At 38.2% G+C, this 22,098-nt stretch overlaps 1 pseudogene; it reads right to left on the bottom strand.

Moving 5' to 3' along the window:
- Positions 1-1,064: 1,064 nt before the first annotated feature.
- On the bottom strand, positions 1,065-20,804 carry LOC133716518 (putative ripening-related protein 1; annotated as a pseudogene).
- Between the last annotated feature and the right edge of the window lie 1,294 nt (positions 20,805-22,098).

The following is a 22,098-nucleotide window of genomic DNA, read 5'->3' on the forward strand; positions in this document are numbered from 1 at the left end:
TCAACACATTAAAAAGTTCATCAAAACAAACAATGAAAAAAAAATTGATTTGGGCACCCTACTCTCTTCTTTCCGGTCGTCTTCTCTCTTCTTTCCAGTTGCAGATCCGGAACTTGGTGCGACAACACGAGGACCTGCAGCGTCGTCGCGAGCTCACCGGAGCCTCTGTCGTGGAGTGATCGGGGGTCGGAGACGTCGGGTTCGAACGTTGGTTCGTCTTCCGAGATCAGATCGCTGGTGCTTCGAAGCTTCGCCTCGCTCAGCCCAGACGAACGACGACCTGCAGTGCCTTCGCGAGCTCACCGGAGCTTCCGTCGTGGAGTGAGCCGGGGTCGGAGACGTCGGGTTCTAACGTTGGTTCGTCTTCCTAGATCAGGTTGCCGGTGCTACGGAGCTTCGCCCAGCTCAGCCCAGACGAATGATGACCTGCAGCGCCGTCGCGAGCTCACCGAAGCCTCTGTTGTGGAGTGGGCTGGGGTCGGAGACGTTGAGTTCGAAATCCGTCTCGGGGGTAGGGGGAGAGAGAGAGCGAGAGAGGTGTGCATCTTGACTGGAGGTGTGCATCCGATCCATAAGTCCAGATCCGTAGACATGGTGAGAGAGAGAGAGAGAGTCTGAGACGAGTTGAGAGAAAGAGAGAGAGAGAAATCGGTGAGGGGGGAGAAGAGAGAGAATAGAAGAGGGGAGGGGGGAGAGAGAGATATGAGTGTAATTTATTAATTAAAATGAGGACAATTCTGTCAATAAATGTTAGATTGGGTAAATGGGAGTAAAAAACTCTTAGTGGAGTATGTGAGCAATTTTTAGGCCAAAATTATGTAAATGGTTATTATCCCTAAAAATAATTAGTGGATGGGATAGGAGAACAGTAGCTCAACTGCTAGTGGGACCCATCAAATGCATTCACACAGATAGCTAATTCTGTATGCAAGTAGCATTAGCAACGCCAGTAATACGTACAGATTTTTAATCTGTAGTTGTACCGTGTGTATTGACGTCTTCACACGGATTTTCATGTAAAATATTATAATTTCACGAGAATCCGTGTGTGATGGGTACTTTTTTTAGTAGTGACCAATATTATTAGGACATGAAGGCTGGTAATCATGTTCATCATCACACCCCATTTTGAAGTCACACTCGTCAACCACCTTTGCCTTCACAATCCTCCCATTAGCATGGATGGTAATGTAGTGCAAACACCTCTTGCTGTTGTTGAATCACCCTGTTGACAATGCCACCACAGGGGTGCTATCCGAATGGTATCTACCATCACATTCAGATGGTCCGCCACCAACACCACCTTTCTGAAAGCTGTTGAGTGTCAAGGTTGTAAACTTAGACACATGTGGTGAGCACTTGTAAGTGGGGTAAAGCTTGCCTTTTTTGCAGCATTCGGACATATTCTTCTTTGTTTCATTTCTTTAGAGGTGGCTTTCTTCCCCTTATTGTTCCGCTAGGCTTGCATGTTTGAGCTTGAATGCTCAGCCAGTTCGTAACAAGAACGATAAAGATTAAGAGAAAGGTCCCATGCCAGAAGAACAAATCTGGATCTTCATCTTCCTCTTTAATTAATGCTCTGGCTTCATTTGTGTTGGTTTGAAGAAGTTGAATCCTAAGTTAGCTATATATGGTGAGACCACATGAACACTGACGGACGTAGGTAAGGCCCAATGAGGGCAACTGCACCCAGTGGATCTTTTATTTATGTTATATAAGCTTCACAGCCTTTGCATTTCGATACTGATTTAGAGTTCCAGTCATATCGATCATTGCCTCCACTCTACAGCAATAGTGAAGACCTCTGTATACAAAAGCCTGTAGGCTCAATTAAAAGATATGCTTTATGGCTCATATATATTAAACAAAGAAATAGAATATTTCTTGCTCCATAGAAACAAAGAAATAGAATATTTCTTGCTCCATAGATAATAATTACCTAATCTTTGAAGATTAATTTTCTTCTTTTTCATCACAGTTTGCAGGTTAATTGATTGGCTATATCAAAGATGATTTGATTCATAATTTTTATTTTTTGCTTGAAAATTTTATTTATTTTGCTTTATGGGTGTATGAATATTGGTTTATGGAAAAAAAAAAGTATTCATACGAAATGTTATTGATATATGCATACTAAAATATTGACATTCATAGAAGTTCCGTTATGTATTGAAAATGTGGCATACCGGCTACAGTTTTGTGAAACAAAGTCAAACATTCAAATCCAAAAATTCTTAGTGACTGTACTTGTAGTGGTTCAATGTGTATTTTGTGTACCAGTATCAGTATGCTATATCTATGTAAACCTAAGAATTTTATATACATTTATGTTCTTTGTTTTGTGAAGATGTAGATTCTATTTGTGAAAATCAAGAGCAAAGAGGAAAAACAAAATATTTCTATCAAACCTTGTGTTGTCTCTTACTCAAGCCCTCACTCTGTTTCTCTTGCTCTTTGAGCCGTCACTCTGTTTCCTGAAGGTACAACAAGCAAAAGAATTTACACCATGACCATTTTGGTTTTCTTCAAATTGATTAAAAATATAGGAACCAAGATTGAAAACAAGGTAAAAGGAATCAAAACTCACCAGCATTCAGATTCTGAATGGGCATATTTCTTGGAGCATTTTCCCTTATGTTTCTGGGTTCAGAAATGCCAAATTACCATTTGAGCTAAATTTGAAAGAGAAACAAATTGAAATATGAACTAGAGGACCAGATAAACAAATTCTAACCAAAAATGCATGCCGCACAACCCCCACACGAAGGCAATCCGCGAAGATACAACTGAATCTAGACCGCGACCATACGACCGTGAAAGACCAAAGCAATCCCGGCCAGTGGCGGATCTAGAATTCGAAAATAGGGAGGGCTACATATTTATGTGTCCCTTCGCCCAAAATTTTTTTTTAGTACAATTATGCACAGGTGTGCTAATGCAAGAGTGGAGAGATGAGAACCTCAAAGTTCAAGTGTTCAAAATTGAATTTAGTCAGTAATTTAGGTCTTTTTGTGAAGAAGAAGAACAAGAAGAATGAGAATTTATGATGGACAGAGAGAATGGAAGAGCCAGAGAGGAGTTTGACTTTGATTATTTGAGAGTTCGGGCGGGCTTCATTAAATAAACAAAAAATATACATTATATATATAGGTTTTTTTTCCAACCCAAAAGTTAGTTCTGAATATAAAGCCATGGATAGGACGAAATAGCTAGCAAATTAATAAACTCAAGCCCAATCTGAAAAGTTGACTCTATAAACTTGAACTGATTACTCGACATTCGAATGAGGCCAAGCTCCTGGCCGAGATGCTGAGATAGCACAACAATTGATAAAATGATAAGTATTAAAATCAATTAAACCCACAACAATTGCATAGCAGAAAGAAGACCCACTGGTCGACCTTGATAAGAACTTATATCAATTAAACCCACTTAACCACATCAATTAAACATTTAAACCCACATCGATTAAACATCAATTAAAGTATACATCTAATTTTTTTTTAAGCCTAAAAATCTCGGACGGGCTCCAACCAGCCCAAGCCACTACCTACATCCGCCCCTGATCCCGACCAATTCCCACCTCCACTGCGCAACTCCTAGAGTGCCTAGCCGCTCCTGCTCCACCATCTCACGAACCACAACCAACAGGCCTGAGACACTCCAGATTGGAAGCGATCCAGCTATCGTACCAAGGTGTTGAGGAGCTTATTCTCCCCAATCGCTCACCTCCTAAACCCGGAAGGGATGGAAGATCAATGCTGAGGCAAAGAAGGCCCTTCCGACGATGACATAGTGGTGATGCGCCACCAGACGGAACAGAAAATCCTTAATCGGCTGTTCCTCTGGAGAGAGAACCTAGAGACCAGCCCTTAATTTTTTTAGATACAAATTATTATCTTAATTCTCAAGTAGTCAGGCGATTATCATTATGCCTCCATCTAGGAAACCAATCTTAATTATTGTTCCTTATAAATTTTGGTACCTTAAAAAGGGTCTTTGACCAAAAGCCCCAAAATGAGCCAAAATTATCATACTTACATCAACAACATATTTTGATTTCCACTAACCCAATTTAAAGAGAAATGAAAACTTTGCCCTTCACCTAATTAAAAAACTACATGATGCCACTCTCTCGTCTCTCCTCCCTCAGATCCAGTCTCTCTCTCTCGCTCCCTCCTCGTTGGAATAGGACAGACGACGTCACTGGCCAGTTTGCCTCCGTCATCGTCTCCGTCGCTTATCTCCAACCTGATCCGTTTGGAAATTGGTTTTACGGCCTCGAAGATCCGTCCCTAAACGTCGGAGCTCCGTTTGCGTTCGCTCTCCACCAAGCTCAGATCCACCATACTCGCTCTTTGAGGTTACTCAGACACGACGACTCACTCGGCGCCAACCGAGTCAGTAGCTATAGCAGTACGAACTCCGTCTCGGGCGACCTTTGCTTTGGGTCAATGAAAATTTCGGCCTCTTACATATTTCATTCTTCATTTCTGTTTTGTTTTATTTTTGAATTTGTTTGTCTGGATGCTGAAGATGATTGCGAATTTGCAAGAAATCATTGATGGGTTTTTCATGGGATGATGGGGTCTGGGAATTGGAGACGGAAAATTAGCTCATCTTTGTTATGTTTGGTTTTGAGACAATTTTTGTGTGTTTCAGGAAAGGTACAGTACATGTATTTGATTTTTTTTTTTTTTTTTTGATATGTTGCTCTAAGTTCAAATGGATGCTATAGGTGCCAAAACAGAAAAAGTTTAATTAGTTTTATAAAATTACACAGCAAGTTGGAAACCAATTTACTAATGAAGATAGTGTAAACTTTTACCGGCTTTTATTGAGGGTCTATTGGGGGGGGGGGGGGGGGCAATATAGGTTTATTAAATGGTTTATTGAGGGGCAATAGACGTTTTGAATTAATGTAATATCATTGTTTTTTTTTATTTAATCAAAGTTTTATTTGTCTAATTTCAAGAAGATTAGTTCTCATTCCGGTGACCAAAAGTTCTATTGGGGAGCAATAGACGTCTATTGGGGGGCACTAGACGTCTATTGGGGGGCACCAGACGTCTATTAGGGGGAAATAGAGACGTCTATTGGGGGCAATACATGGCTGATAGTCGTCTATTGGGGGACAATAGACGTCTATTAGGGAGCAATAGAAGTCTATTGGGGGCAATAGACCTCTATTAGGAGGCAATAGTTGTCTATTGGGGGCAAAAAAAACCTTTCTGGTGAGATTTTAAGCAAATTCCGGTGGGCGGAGGCCTGTGACCGGATTCCGACGCGAAAGTTGGCCGGATTCGGGCGAAAGTTGGCCAGATATATTCCAGCGAAAGTTGGCCGGTGACGGGGCTCCAGAGAAGTCTTCTATGGTTTCTCTCTCTTCCATTCTCTCTCTCTTTCTCTCTTTCTCTAAGTAATAAAGGGTGAGGGTAAAATAGTATTAAAAAATTTAAAAAAAAAAAAAAAAATCTTAATGGGGTATTAGGGAAGACCTCCTTAGAGTGTTTTGGGTTAGAGAGAATTAAAAAAACTTAATGGGGCAAGTGGGAAAAACAATCTCTAAAAATAGGGTAAATGGACAAAAACTCTTTTAAAAATATCATAACGATATTTGAGGTTCTGACCCCGATCAAACATTAGTATCTGGAGTCGTTAACTCCGTAACGACGTCTAAAATGGCATATAGTGAAGGGTATTTTCATCCTTCATGTCCCTCCATTACATCTGTGTTCTTCGTCCCCTTGCATCTGTGTTCTTCATTTCTGGACAGCAATTTGAAGCTTGCGTTTGAAATTACATTAATTAATATGCAGCCTCCCTCATTGCATGTTTGTTTTGATGGCAATTGTCTTGTTTTCTTTTTCTTTTTACGATTTTTTATCTCTCTTCCATGCGCAGAGAAGCAACTGGAGGTTCTTTTTTCTCCATTTTTGTAATTTTCAAGTTTCTATTCATGGAATTAGAAACCAAATTGATGCAAATCCTTCTAGGTCTTTTATACTCTTTGCATCACGAATCCATTGAGGTATGTTTGAATATTATGGTCTAATCTTTTGAGAATTCCCAAAATTTGGAGTTTCTAGAGTTCTTGATGAACTTTCAAATTCGGGTAACGCATTGATTCGACCGAACATTAGGTATTGCTCATTATTTGCATTGCATGTTTGTTTTGATGGCAATTTTCTTCCAGCGTTTTAATGTAGTTTAGTGTGTACATGTTCATTTGTGCCTTCAGGTTCATCCAAAAGAAATTCCAACTCCCAAGAACTCGGGTTTACCGCTTAATGTGTATATGCTTTATAATCTGGAAGGGTTGGGTATGCCATTTGTGATAATGAAGTGCATGATTACTAATGGGTATGATTTGGATGTGAAGATTTGTTGTTTGGTACTGTCATCATTGTTTGAACAAAAGGGTTTATAAGTTGGTTTGGACATGTTGGATTAAAGATGTTTACTTCATGAAAGAAATCAACATGAAGGAATTTGCAGGTTGGATAAACATCTTCAAGCTTCAAATCTGGTCACTTTTATATTTGGACCTGGATGCTCATGTTGATTGGCATTGAAGACCATGGCATATTACGGATTCAATTTTAGACTCTCTCAGTTTTTAACCATACCACACTGGATACCCACATGATTTAAGTACCTCAAATCCTTTGAACTATGTATTCTGCTCCAATGCAGCAAAGGAAGAGAAGAATAGCATGAAGAAAGAAAAAAAATGCTTAGAATAAAAAAAAATGAATTAAGACATGAAATGATGAAAATATCCTTCAATATATGCCAACTGTTGGTCGTCGTTATGAAGTTAACGGCTCCAGGTACCAGTGTTGGATCAGGGTCAGAACCTCAGGTACCGTTATGATATTTTTAAAACGTGAGATACCAAAATTTATTAGGAGTAATAGTTCAGGTACCGTTTCGACCAATTTCCCTATAAATAATAAAATAAAAGATGAGATTCATGAGAAGATTCAAATTCGTGCATGCCTGACCTAGTGCTCTGCTAGGGTTTTGAGAGAGTCTCTTTTTTAGGTGTTGCTTTCTCTTGAACCTTCTCCGTTGATTTGATTTATCAATGGTGTCCGTGGTAGGCTTAGGCTTGTTTATCCTCTGTGTGTGTAGAGCTATTAGTGTTGGAGCCGGTGTGGTCTATTCGGTTTCAAAAAGGAGCACGACCGATTTGGTGGCTATGGGTGAGGGAAGTGGTTTTGGGTTTCCATACAAGTCAATTGATTTGGAGAGGCTTTTGGATCCGTTTTGGAATTTTACCGAATCAGATTCCTCGAGCGATGGTTTGCAGGCAGCACTGGAGTCCCCTTCTTGTAACTGTGTTGGGTGATAGCGAGTTAGTTGGTTGCAATGGTGGTTATGGTGTTCAAGCTTCCAAATCGAAGTGGTGGCCTCGTGACAACGATGAGGAGCATGGATGCAAAATCGGCGATGGTTTGTGGAAGGACTGGTGGTGCGGCTCGTATTGTCGACGTCGCTATGGGTAGTGCGCGTCAGCGATCTGAGGATCTTAGGGTAGGTCTTCTTCCCACCGATGATGGTGGCATTAAGCATGGATTTAATTCCTTTGGGTCAAGATTGCAGGCAAGTAGCCTTGGTTTTGGTGCGGTGTCTGGTAGTGATGACGGCAGTGGTGTGGCTGTAGTAGATAAAGATGGAAATGGCAACATTGGCGGCGGAGATGGACGTGGAGGTGGTGGTTGGTGAGGCAGCAGCGCTGTTTCTTCCTCTCCTCCACCCCAAGTCTTGATGCTCTGGGCCACTTGTGCCTTGAACTGTTTTGTGGGCTTTTTTCTTGGGCTCATTGAACTAGGGAGTTGGAATACCGACCACTTTGTTGTGGGGTAGGATGGAATGGGTCTTTATGGCCCATAGTACTTTTTAAATTTTGTTGAGCTTGCAAAACCAGAGCCTTAGTTGAAACTATTTTATGTCCGCTTTGAGGCTTCTAGGTTTTTATTAGAATAATGTTGCGTGGACTTTTTAAAATGTGAGTATACTGGGTATGCTGGGTTCTTATTCTTATCTATGATAGAATATTATGATGCTCTCATAAACAATTCTTTCTATCGACCCCATAAGAGTGTTTCATTTTTGTATTACTTGCTGAACGTAATGAATGGATTGACCTCTTTCGATAAAAAATAAAAAAATAAAAAAATTGTGCATGCTTGTTAGGATTCAGTTCCAGTATGAGAATAATATGTCACATATCTGTATCTTTTTCCTGATCAAATATTTGGGGTTGGAATTCTCTTGTACTTTAAAGGGGTTATTATTAAAAAGGGGTTGTGCCCGTTTGCCCAAAATTTCATGGTATTTTGCCCAATCAGTCCAGTATCCTTGTATTTTGCCCATTTATCCAACTTTTAGGGGAAAAGACTCATAAGGGTAGTCTCTTCTAAAGTAGTGCCTAGTGTATCCTATGCTGACTTTTGGGTTCAAAATTCACTTTTTCTTAGAAAACCCTGTTCCAACTTCTGAAAAAAAAAAAAAAACAAAACTAGCCTTCAACATGCCCAAGTTTTTCACCTAACGGCTCCCTGCCTAACGGTTACTTTAACAGGCGGAATCACTGCTGCTTGTTTCTATCCTAAGCTGAGGCAAAGTTTCCTAAGCTAAAGGAAATCTGAATTTAAAGAGAGTATATGATACTGGCAGAACATAATTAACATGATTAGTAACAACAACTGATAACTTGCGAATTTAAAAGACTTGATGAAGTGGGTGAACACACTGAAATTATTCATATAAACATAATTACAAGCTAAGAATTCAGAGCCTTATTCTCAGGTAAACAGCAAAAAGCTGTTTAGCTATCCATGAGAATGATTTACAGTACTTACTTGTAATGAAAGCACACTACTTCACACTAGACAGGAAGGAAGAGCACACTGCTACTATGGCTTTCTAGTTTGAGAGAATCTGATTCTTTCTCAATTTTCGAATGCCTTACAACTGAACCTAAAGCTCCTTATATAGGGAGCGGAACTCAAATCAGAATTCAAAATATAGAAATGTACAGAACAACTCCGTGATCTTCTGTTTTTCTGAGTGCTCCTGATAATGGAGGTCGGTCAGGGAAAAGCAAAAGCATTTGGTGAAATGTTTTCCACCTTCTTCTTTTCTGAAAAGCAAAAGTATCTTTTGAAAAAGGTAACAGTTGCTTCTTTGTTTTGGTGGTTTTTTCTTCACCAGCTGCTACATGTTGTCGTCAGTTTTTGAATTGTGGCCAAAGACAAAGGAGTTGTTGTCTGCCTGGGCCATTCTTACTGTTGTAGCATTGTCTTCGACATCTGTATCAACATACATCTTGTAGTGGTTGTCATTTTCAACCTTTTCCACCCATTGCATGCATGCCATTGTCGAGTCTATCTCTTTTCTGGTGAGAGATAGGAACAGGTCACTGCTGACTACGTCAGGATGATCGTAAGCAGTGATAATGGTTTTTTCTCCTGCTGCCAGGAAGGTATTGCTGATGTCTTCAGAGATGATCTTCTTGATATATTCTAGAGCCATGGCTTTCATCCATGGGATGCTTGAGTTTGGTTGGCCATTGTACCCAACACAGGCAGGCTGAAGATATTGTCTTTGAATAATTCTCACATAATGATACGGAGAAATATATTCAACCTCACCATTTGCCTTTTGGATCCATTCTGGAGGAGTGGATCTGAACTTCAGATGAAGTGTACAGTCATTTTTCCTTATGTTTTTGACTGTGTTAACAATGATAGGAGGCAAGCCTTTGAGATCATCATTTGTTTTAGTCCACAGATTATGGACAAAACCATTTTCAACAAGCTAGAGCTTGTGTTCTTGAGGATGTTCACTCTGAACATTTACCAGGTATCTTCCAACATAGGGTCCTGCAATAATGAAGAGGGTTGGAGGAATACGATCTTCAGAATTATGACTTCCTATCAGGCAATGGAATTCATGTCAGCCTGATTCTTTGAGTGCTATGATAGGGACCTTAGCACTTTCTGGATCTTCTAGGAAGTGAATTTTTTCTTTCTTGACAGCACTCTGCTGTAGTTCTTCAAACTGTGGTCTTGCATTTTCATAGAGTTCTTCAGCTAATGCAAAGAGAGCTGGAAACATCAGACCATTGCTTCTTTCCTGAAAGGCAAATAAGAGATTATCCAGAATTGCCTTCTGGTGGTAAGCTAGTCTCCTGCCAGTTCTGAACACAGGAGTATCAAACGTTCGAAGTTCATAATTAAACACATTTATTACTCCAGTTGGAGTAGGTTTGCTTTTTGGCAAAGCAACAGCTGTCAACGGTCTTGATGAGCCTTTACCGTCTGCCGTTTGAGACGGGCTAGCCAATCCTTTACCCTGGGATTGATCAGTTGTGGCTGGTCCTTTTGGACCTAGCAAGAATCTTTTGAGGATTTTTTCTTTAGGATCCTTAGAAATTTCATGTTCTTTCCCAGTTCTTCTGCTTCTTGGATTGCGACCTTCGTCGTCATCTCTTCGGTTGAACATTACTAGTTCTCTGGTTAAGGCATCTGGAAGATAATTCTTGTTACCTACAATTAATTCAACAACATAATCATATTGGTTAAGAAATAATTGCCAGTTTGCTAATCTTCCTCTATCAGCAGCTTTATCAAGTTTAAAATTTTTGAAATTCTTTACTCTAGCACAATCGGTGCGGACAGTAAAGGGTTTTCCAAGAAAAGCTGGAGAATTTAAAATTGTTTTCTTAACAGCTAAAATTTCTTTTCCCCTGTGGGATAATTCAGTTCTGCAGGGCTGAACTTGCCACTACAAAATTTACAGATCTTTTCAATGTTAGTTCCAGGCATTTTTGCCAGAACAACACCGAACCAATAATTATCACTCGCATCTGTTTGGAAGATAATCTCATCATTTTCCTCTGGTTGCTGTAGAGGAGGGAGGTTTTTGCAGAGATTTTTTATCTGCTTCACCGTTTTTTCATCATCTTCTGTGAAGTTCCATTTTCTTTTGGAACTTGTCTTAGGAGATAACATTGCTGTTAACCCTGAGATTTTGGGAATGAAATCTCTCCCATAATTTATGACACCAAGGAATCTCTCTAGAGTCTTAACATCAGGAATTCTATCTGGGAATTTCCGGATCTTCTCAAGGATATGCGGTTGGAGTTTTATTACTCCATTTTTGATGTTTATTCCTAGGAAATCAACTTCATCGAGGATAAAGAAGATTTTCTTTTCTCCTAGGATAATTCCATGCTGAACTATCAGCTTTACAACCTCGTGGAGGTGTTTCATGTGTTCTTCTCTGTTTTTGGAGAAGACAAGGATGTCATCAATATAGACGACGCAGAACTCCGCAACATGTTTGAAGATGTTGTCCATCTTTCTTTGGAAAATTGAGGGAGCTTGCTTTAAACCAAAAGGCATTACCAGCCATTCGTAATGTCCTTGTGGTGTTCCAAATGCAGTGAGAGGGATACTCTCGGGATGCATCTTGACTTGCCAAAAACCCGACTTTGCATCAAATTTTGAAAAGACTTTGGCTCCTCTGAGCTGGTTGATCAGTACTCGTACTTGAGCAATTTGATATCCGTCTTTGACAGTCTTTTTATTGACATCTCTGTAGTCAATCACCATTCTAGCTTTTCCTCTTAGAGTTTCTGCATGATTTCTCACGTAGAATGCTGGAGCATGATGAGGGCTAGTGGAAGGTTGAATTAATCTCTTGTTCAGGAGATCTTCAATATCTTTTCTGAATTCTTTTTGATCTTCCTCTTTGTATTGAGGAATAGTTTTGACATGACAGATAGCATTCATGTCATGTAATCTCAATTCACAGACCACTGGGTCTTTTTTCCAAAACTTCTGAGGATCTACATCGATATTCTGTTCTAGTAGTTTCTGGATTTTTTCAAGAGTGGGAATTTTCTGAGACTCGAGCTTATTCTGAAAATGCTTGAGGTTATGCTCATGGATGAAACTAGCTTCTTCTTCTTCACTAGTTTCTTCTTCTTCTTCTTCAGAAGAGTCTTCAACAAGTAATTCTTCTTGTTGTTCGATTTGGAGTATGGGTTCAAATTTGGGTTTGTAGGGGGTAAGATCACCACTATTCGGTTGCGATCTCTGATATTGAGTAGTAAAGTGAGGACCTACTACACTTTTGGCTTGAGTAAGCCTATCTACCCAGAACACCCGTTTTCCTTTCCTGAAGCCTATTGCTTCTTCATCGTGGATAAATCTTTGTTGGAGAATGAAATCATTTCCCAACAATAAATCTGAGCCTTGGCCTTCAGATTGCCAGACATTGTGGATGATAAATGTTCCTCCACCAATAGTGATATGAACATTTTTTGCTACTTTATTCATGGTGAGATGACTTCCGTCAAATGTGACACCAGTAGCTGTTCTTTTCTTATCTTCTTTCCAGAGTTCTTCTGGAATTGCAAATCTCTTTGCAACAGTAAATCCTGATCCATTATCTACAAAGGCATGTAGATGATATTTTTTATGATCAGGGAATTTTAGTCAAATCTCTATGCAGTTGCTGTATCTACTAGTAGAGACGACCTTCGATTGTTGAAGCTCATTTTCTTGAGCTTGTTCCTTTGGAATGAATGGTTTACATTCTTCTGGAATAATTTCTGGTGGTTCAACCAGTTCAATGTTTTCTTCGATTTTCTCTTCATCGATGATTTCTTCCTTTATTTTTGAGGAAGATGGTTCCATGATTTCTTGGAACAAGGCTTCTACCTTTTTCTCTTTTTGTTCAGAGAAATATTCTTCATATTCTTGTTTAACCAATTGGCTGACAAGACCATTCTTGGTTTTTCTTCTTGCTTCAGCTATGAAGCATTCTTTGTGATAAGTCTTTTTTGACTCCTCACAAAACATAGGGAGACCATCCTTTTCGTGACATAGGCAGTAGTCACAAACGAATGTACCAGGGTTCACCTGATAAGAAGACATTAATGATTCTGTCTTACTTTCTTCCCAGTTTTTGATTCTCAGAACGTTCATTTGTCTTGATTCGAAGTACTCTACTTCAGAATCTGATTCAGATTCAGATTAATCTTCTTCTTCTTCAGACCAGGCAGAGTAAACTGACCTGTCGTCTTCATCATCATCAGAATAAGCTATTTCGTAGCCTTTTATGTTTGCAGTGTCTACTATATGCTCATATTCTTCAAAGAGAGCTTTAGTAGATCGTTTACCCTTTTCCGGGCATTCATTGGCATAGTGCCCTTCAGCTTTACATAACCAACATCTGCAAGCTTTCTTGCTTGGTTGTTTAGGCTGATGAGTATTCTTCTTTTTCTTGAAGAATTTCATTTTAGGATCTTCATCCTGTTGTTTCTTGTAATTGGAACTCTTCTTGAATTTCCAATCTTTCTTCTGATTACCCTTTCTGAATTTTTTGGGGTAATATTTTTCTTTTCTTTTTCTGTGAAACTTGGATTCATGACATCCCCAATTGGTTGGCATATCCAGTATTCCATAACAGAAATTTTCAACTCCTTTGAGTTGTTTCTTAGCCATCTTTGCTCTAAGATTGGCTTTGCACTGCTCTTTCAGTAGTTGCCTAATTCTGTCGGCAATTCCTCCAACTGAAAATCTTTCAATTGGTTTTTCAGCTATGCTTTCTCTCACAGCTGTTCTCCATGGTTCAGGGAGTTTCCTATGCAACAGGTTGACTAGATCAGTATTCTCTAGTTCACTAATCGTACAGTAGTATTCTTGAAATTCATTCAAGTATTCTTCAAAATATCTCATGTCACAGATTTTGAGAGCATAGATATTTGATTTGGCCATTTCTTTAGCCTTTTCACTCAGATTTGAAAGATCTCCACAGAACTGATCGTACAGACGTGCTGCAAAATCATACGGAGATTTCGAAGTTTTAATCTCTTCCAGCCACTCTTTTCCTCTGGCTGTTTCTTTGAAATAGAAGTAATACTTTTTTGCTACTCCGGTAAGAGTAGTTTCAAAGTACATCTGAAGATCAGGAGCTTCAAATTTTCCAAGGGTAAGAGCAGAGGCCATCATCAGGCTGTCTACCCATTGGTCAAGAGTTTTTCTCTTGTCTAGAGCTTTGTCTAGATCTAGCCAGATACCGTAATTGGAAATTGGTACTCTGGGTATTTTGTCCTTTGGGACAAATCTTTGAGAATTTCTTTCTCCATTTCTGCCTGTAGGGGCCTTCTGTATAGGGAGTTTGAGCTTTCCCTTTTCTCTAATGATGAAAGTTTTGGAGCTTTCTCCTTCTTCCATTTCAATATCCTGGTAGGGAAGGAGTTTTCTTTCCTTTCCTGGATTGAAGTTTTTCATTTCTTCGATTAGTTTTTCTAATCGTTCAGGATTTTCGCAGGAATCTGCTTCTTTATAGAGGTCATAAAGCTTTTGTGCTCTAAGCATATTTACTGGTCTATTTAGATCAGCTTCTATTTCTTCTTCAGTGATGGACTCTGATGGTTCTTCAAAGTTTTTTGTACCACTAACACTAGCTTCTCTAGTGCTGTAGCTTCTTCTAAGAAGATTTTTGTTTATCCTGATGTTCTCAGGACAGACATCACTTTTCCTGTGATTCTCAAAATTTAGATTGATTTCTCCAGTCTTTCTACTTTCATAAATTTTAGCTTTTGCACTTTCTGCTGGCAGCTTCGGACCAGATAATTTCCATTCAATAGGAAAAGTTACTTCCTTCCAAGTAACCTTATGAATTTGTTGTGAATGGTTCTTCTGACTGGTGAGGAATCCAGTAGTAAGACCAGGGATGTTTGATATCCGTGTCTTTGGCTCTACTGTGGTACTCATCAGTTTATAGTATATCCTGTATATTATTGCCAATTCTTGCATATCATTTTTCATAAATATGCCATCTGTCTTGACTCTCAGTCGGAGACAGTGAGCTGCATCTTTCAAGCTGGTCGAGAAATTTGGGAAGCAGTTGAAATACGCCACTGGATTGCACAAAGAGGCTTCGAGTGTTCCCAACAGACTAGCTTGAAAATCTGTTAGTCTATTGTCTTGTAAGACACATAGAACTGAACAGTTTATGCCTTCTCGGGCAAGAAGTTTTATGCCGACTTGGACTGCTCCAATGTGCATAAATTGATAATTTTTTGCTCTTGCTCGGGCAACTTCAGCAGGAGTGATCATTAAGTGATCTGTTTCTCCTATTGTGGAAGGAGTTGTGAATTCCAATAATTTGAAGTGATGGCTATCCATCAGGTCAAATGTTCCCCTTTTGTAGATTTGTTTGAAATCTAGCTTTGGAATTGAGGCGTTTTTTACCTCATGCTCGATTTCGTTGTATTCGAATTCTTCAGCATTTAGGAATTGTACTCCTTTCTTTTTCCCGAAGATGCTCATCATCCTTTCTTTTTCCCGAAGATGCTCATCATCTTGACCTCTCGAGTTTCTTTCGGATTTTCATACCGAATACTAGTAGTAGAACTAGTTGAGGGATCCAGAAAAATCATGTTTGGAACATGATTCTTTTCTGGTCTTTCTAATGGTTTGAATCCATTAGTTTTCTTTGTTTTTATTGTAGGCACTTTCTTGTCCTTCAGCATATTTTTCATAGAATCCAGCGTTTTTTGCTGTTCATTGATTTTTCTGATAACACTTGTTAGCTTTTCTTCTTCCGTTTTTGGAAGTTCTTTGATATAATCCAGTTTGTTTTCCAATTTTTTTAATTAGTGGATTATAACAGGAATTTTTTTCTAGATGATCTTGACATCTAGATATTTCTTTCTGCAGGATCTGATATTTTTTCATCAGAAGATTTTAATAGAGAATTCAGTCTCTCTATTATTAAATCAGATATTGTCCCCAATGGGGATTCCCATGCTGAGCTATTTTACAAGCTTTGATACCAGTGATTTGCGGATCTAACCAATGCTCAAAATCTCAAATAATCAAGAGGTTTTTGTTCATCTTTAAGCATATATAAGAGACTTTCAATCTCTTGTTCAATTTTATAGATTCTTTCTTGAATTCTAAAAATAATATTCAAATAGCCTGGAGTTTATCTTTTAAGATTTTCTCTAAGATGTTTCAATTTTCTCAGCTTTTCTCTTTCTTTCTTCAATTCTTTACTAGTATTGTTACAGATAGCAACTAATTCAAGTCTGTCAATAATAATCGAAATTATGAATAGTGAAATACTGTTTACCGTCGAATGTAGAGGATGAATTTTAGCTGCAATTATAATCTAGAGAAATAAATTCAAGATGGGCCCACCACGTTTCATCAAAAGGAAAAAGATAGGAAACATAATAATGGAATTGGAGAGAGAAAGGGGTACTAATGGTATAAATATTAAGTGAAATGAATAGTTGAGAGAAAAAGAGAAAACTTTTGTGTAAATGGGGTTGAAAATAAGTTGGTGAAGTGTATGGGGTGGTATTTGGTATTTTCTGGGGTAAGTGGTCATTATCCCTATTAAAAAAGGGGTTAACAGGGTTTGGCAAATTGATGAGGCAAGTGATGATTTTTGGCAAATTTGCCTCCCACAATGATGTGGTTTTCCCAGAAAATAAAGAACACCTGAAGAGAATCCAAGATTCAAGGGATTTTTGTCATCTCAATAATTAAGAGATGAAAAGAGAAAAAGATGGTGGCAGGTTGAATCGAGGTTTGCTCCGGTTCATGAATTTATAGGGAAAAGAACTATAAAGCCATGAAGAAGAGGCTAGCTAGACATGAAGATAATATTCAATTTACTTCAAGCAATTTAACAGCGTTACGTCGCAGAGTTTAATTTTAGTTTTATTGGATTGGACATGTCTCAGTATGGTATTCAGAAGTCACACTGTGTCACTGCTATGACATGATTTGACGGGAGCATGAAAAGATCTCTATAATTAATACCTTGTGGATTTGCTGATGAAGGGTACGTATTCTTGCATTTGTTAACAGTTGGTCATATATGAAGGAAATTATATGATAATGGGGTCACTTTTCTCGAAGCTTTTAATTGTCAACTTATTTATGTTCAGGTTAAAAATTATTATATGCTCTCAAACCCCTGTACACATGATGGTTCAGGCAAATGTGATTGATCCCTGTAAATACTTGTTGTTGATTATTGGTTCTTTTAAGATTATATTTTGGGTGCGGCTATTACTACTCTATTAAATCTATTACCACCCTATTAAATTCTTTGTTCTTCTTACATGTGTTTGATTTATTAAAAATGCTTTATTAAAAGCTAATACAATTTTTTTTATCAAATAAACAACTTATATATAATAACTAGTCTATTGAGTCGAACTCACGTCCTCCTACTTATAAAGAGCATACTTAGGCCACTAGAACAAAATCAAAAAATTTTCATTAGGGACGATAATTTATGAAAAATTACATTTCACTTTACTTATTACATCCTACAAAACGAGGAGCACATATACCAAGCCTTCATTTTCAATCTCATCATTCACCATCAAACTGTAACACCTTCTTTTTTAGTAGCCCTGATCAAATTTCATTATTTATGGTTCCTTAATTCTAACATATTTTAGGTTGTAGTTTTTTTTTTTTTTATAGTAATTTACCGAATGTTATGACACTATTTGATGGAAGTCTACCAAACGTTTGTGTATTATTGAGTGAACCTTGTTGAACATTAATTGATTACATGCATTTCTATGCGTGTAATTGCACTTAAATACTAGAATTAAACTAATCTTCAAGTCAATTGATTTGTAATATATTTTTATTTATTTTGTAGTAAATAAGTGGAGTTGCAGAAATGAGGAAAAATGAAGCAAAATCGGAGTAATTTGGAATTTTTGATAAGATGACAAAATTGACGAAGCTGGTCAACCATAGTCAACATGATCAAGGAAGCCGAATTCAATTATTCCAAGATGATGCTATCGGTTGTACCTTGAGACCGGAGAAGAAGAAGAAAACAAAACAAAAAAAATATATGGGGTGGAGATTTGTTAATTAAATTAAATGTAGGGGTCGTCAACGGGCCGGGCCCATTCATAGCGGGCTTGGGCCGGGCCTTGCTATATTTTTAAATAATAGCGGGCCGGGCCGGGCCGGGCTTTATTAAAAATAGACGGATCCAAGCCCGTCCATATAAAGTGGGCTTTGCGGGCTTTTTTGGGCCGGGCCTTGCGGGCTTTATGTATAAATAAATATTTAAAGACACAAATTTTTTTTTTTTTAATCAAGCTTTGGAAATTCATTGGATAATGATCAAATACAATCAAAGATAACATATCTATAATTCTATATTGTAAAAAAAAAAAATCGTTATTTATATATAGATACTAATTTATTGATAAATAAATTTTTAAAGGCACTAATTTTTTATAAATCTATATTTATACATCATACACTCCAAAGAGCAACATATAGCAATTCAAAGAAAATGAGAAAACTGACCGTTTGATGTGATTATTACAATAAAATAAGAGTGTGGTTACAAATTTAGTCAATTTCACCATAGTTTCAAACCCGATCGGATTGGTCGACTGTAGTCACTTGCATGTTTTCTTGGTTGACCGATGGCGTGATGAACGCAAAACTTGCTTATTTTTTTACATCACGTTTGTAAATATTTCATCGATGGATGTGTGTGGACATAAGATAAAAATTTCAAATTTTAATTACAAATACGTTGGCCTATACTAATTTGTCTCCTAAAGTTGTATGACTTATACATTGCATTTAAATTGTTGAGGTCCATTCTAAAACAACCGTGAAGTGGAAGATGAATTTGGAGAAATCAACCGCTCGATTGAGAGATTGTAATATTTTATGGTGGTTGTAAAAAATCTAGCCAATTTGGTTATCGTTTCGAATTCGATCAACTAGGTCAAACGTAGTTACTCTTATAAATCTATATTTATATATCATACACTCCAAAGAGCAACCCCTAGCAATTCAAAGAAAATGAAAAAACCGACCGTTGGATGAGTTTATTACAATAAATTATGAGTGTGATAAAAAAATTTAGCCAATTTCACCATATTTTCGAATTCGATCGGATTGGTCAACTGTAGTCACTTGCATGTTTTCTTGGTTGACCGATGGCGTGATGAATGCAAAACTTGTTTATTTTTTTACATCATGCTTGTAAATAATTCATCGATGGATGTGTGCGGACATAAGATAAAAATTTCAATTTTTAATTACAAATACGTTGGCCTATACTAATTTGTCTCCTAAAGTTGTATGACTTATACATTGCATTTAAATTGTTGAGGTCCATTCTAAAACAACCATGAAGTGGAAGATGAATTTGGAGAAACCAACCGCTCGATTGAGAGATTGTAATTATTTATGGTGGTTGTAAAAAATCTAGCAAATTTGGTTATCGTTTCGAATTCGATCAACTAGGTCAAACGTAGTTACTCTTATAAACCTATATTTATATATCATACACTCCTAAGAGCAACCCCTATCAATTCAAAGAAAATGGAAAAACCGACCGTTGGATGAGTTTATTACAATAAATTATGAGTGTGGTAAAAAATTTAGCCAATTTCACCATATTTTCGAATCCGATCGAATTGGTCAACCGATATATATATATGCACATATTTTATATAGAAGTATAAGAACTTCCACACACACACACACACACACACACAGATATATATATATATATATATATATATATATATATATATATATATATATATATATATATATATATATATATATCAATATATCATGTATGTGTGTGTGTGTTTATATTTATATAGATATACACACACACACAGATATATATATATATATATATATATATATAAACACACACACATATATAGATATATCTATATATAACACACACACACACACACACACATATATATATATATAAAATATTTTACGGGCTTTTACGGGCCGGGCCTAGCGGGCCTTTGGCGGGCCGGGCCGGGCTTTTGCGGGCTTTTTGCGGGCCGGCCCACTACCCACCCGAGGCGGGCTTTTTAACGGGCCGGGCCGGGCTTTTAGCCCTCAGGGCCGGCGGGCCTCCATCGGCCCACTTGATCCGCGGGCTTTTTGATGAGGCCTAATTAAATGTTTAATTAACAAACATAGTGTTATGGTGCTCCACGTGTGCCAAAGGGTTTGAACTTTGAAATCAACTTTTGCTTAATTAAATCGTCCACCAGCTGCACGTGTTCTTCTATTAGTTTTCTTTTTCTTTCTTCTATCCTTGTCCACTCACAAGATGCCACGTGGCAGTCTAATCCCGTTTCTCACTCAACGATAAGGAGCCACTCACCCACTCTTAATTGTTCCTACGCGAGCCAAACACAAACACGCGCGCGTGCACACACACACACACACACATATATATATATATCATCATCATTCTCCCCTCTCGGGTGAGAACTCTACAGCGCCGCGCACAACACATTTGGGTAGGGTCAAGCGTCCAAACTAGAAAAACCGAGAACTTGACCTGAACTGAGAAAAAAAGTCCGATTCGGTTCGGTTTTAATATAGGAATTTTCAGTTCGGTCTAAAGCCCGACCTGAATGCATATAATCGGTTCGGTCTCGGGCTTCAAATTTTGAGGGACTGAAAGCCCGAACATACCGGAATCTTGTATTAGTTGCCACACCTCCCTCTCTCTCAATATCATCTCAGCCCCAAATTACCAAATTCTGAAAACCCAGATTACTAGCTGAAATCTCCCTCAGTCCCTCCCTCACGGTCTCTCTCTCTCCATTACCAGCTCCTACACCACTCTCCGTCTCCGAAATCCTCCTCCGCCAGTGAGTCCTGGATTGGATGAGAAGCTCTAGAAGTTCGCCTCTGCTGTTTCGATTCTCCCATTGCCATCGCGGCTCCTCGCAACTAAGTTCGGTGAGTAATCTAGATTTAAGCTTTTTCAATTTGACTTTTTCGATCCTCTTGATCTGTGAATGAAATTGAAATGTATGAGATAAAATTACTTTATGTTGAACACAGGAGATAAAATTCCAGCTATTGGACTTGGGACATGGCAGAGTGGTGGGTTTGTGTTTAAGGGTTCACTGAAGAGGGAAGATGTTTTCTTGACTTCTAGGGCCATGGCTGATTCAGATATCAAATGGAGATGTCTGTCATAATATGACTAATTGATTCTGTCATAATATGTCTGTCATAATGGGGATTGGGGAGGAAGAAAAAAGAAAGAAAATGAAGAAGAAGACAACTAGAAAAGAAAGAGAAAGTAGAAACTAGAAAGTGAAAGAGGGTTCTGGACTTCTTGGTTCTGTTTTGTTTCATTTCTCTCATTTCTCCTGCCCAGGATGAAATAAATATAAACTTTACACAACTTATACTGAGAGCGTCTGGTGCTTCAGTAGTTGGGAGCAAGGCTTTCGTGTAAGAGGTCAGGGGTTCAAACCTCGCCTCTCACCCAATTTTGTGTGTATTTTGCATAAAGCTGGGAAACTGGATTCTGGGCTCGAAAAGCTGGAAGACCGAATCGGCCCTTTTAGGGTCGGTTTCTATTTTTGAAAAAGCCCGAACCGAACCGGCCTGGACTGATTGTTTCGGGCTTGGTCTCGGTCTCACCAAATTTTGGGCCCGACCCGACCCGAGCCCAGGCTTACATTTGGGGTAGCTTTTGGGCTGCTGTCCTCTCCCCTTTCCATCTTCCCCTCATCAATTGTTAATTATTTTCTTTATCTTTCTTTTGGAAATACAAGAAGAACACACTCAAGCTTCAAGAAATCATCATCAAGAGTACCACACCTCTATTTTGGGCAGTTGAGTAAAGAAATTGTTTGGTTCATACTAGCCTATAGCTAGGAGTGACCAAGTCAAGTCTCTCTTCTCTTCCTTATCATCTCTTTCATATTTTTCTATACTTTTGATGATGTATCTATATATGGGTAATGAGTAGTTTCTTTGGAAAACTAGGGTTTGAACCCTAGCATGGGTTTCATGTAATAAATATGTTTTGATTTAATGGTTTTCAATTTTGTGTTTGGCATATGTTCTATTCTATAATATATGGCTTAGATGCATGATTAGAATCTTGATTAACTCTTCAAAGTGTAGATGAGCATGTCTAGAACAAGTTAAGGGACGTGATCACTTCTCTAATTTATGGCAAGGACACTAGTTTAGGACATGGTTAGTTACA

This window comes from Rosa rugosa, chromosome 6 (assembly GCF_958449725.1).
Source record: "Rosa rugosa chromosome 6, drRosRugo1.1, whole genome shotgun sequence".
In the NCBI taxonomy this organism is placed as follows: Eukaryota; Viridiplantae; Streptophyta; class Magnoliopsida; order Rosales; family Rosaceae; genus Rosa; species Rosa rugosa.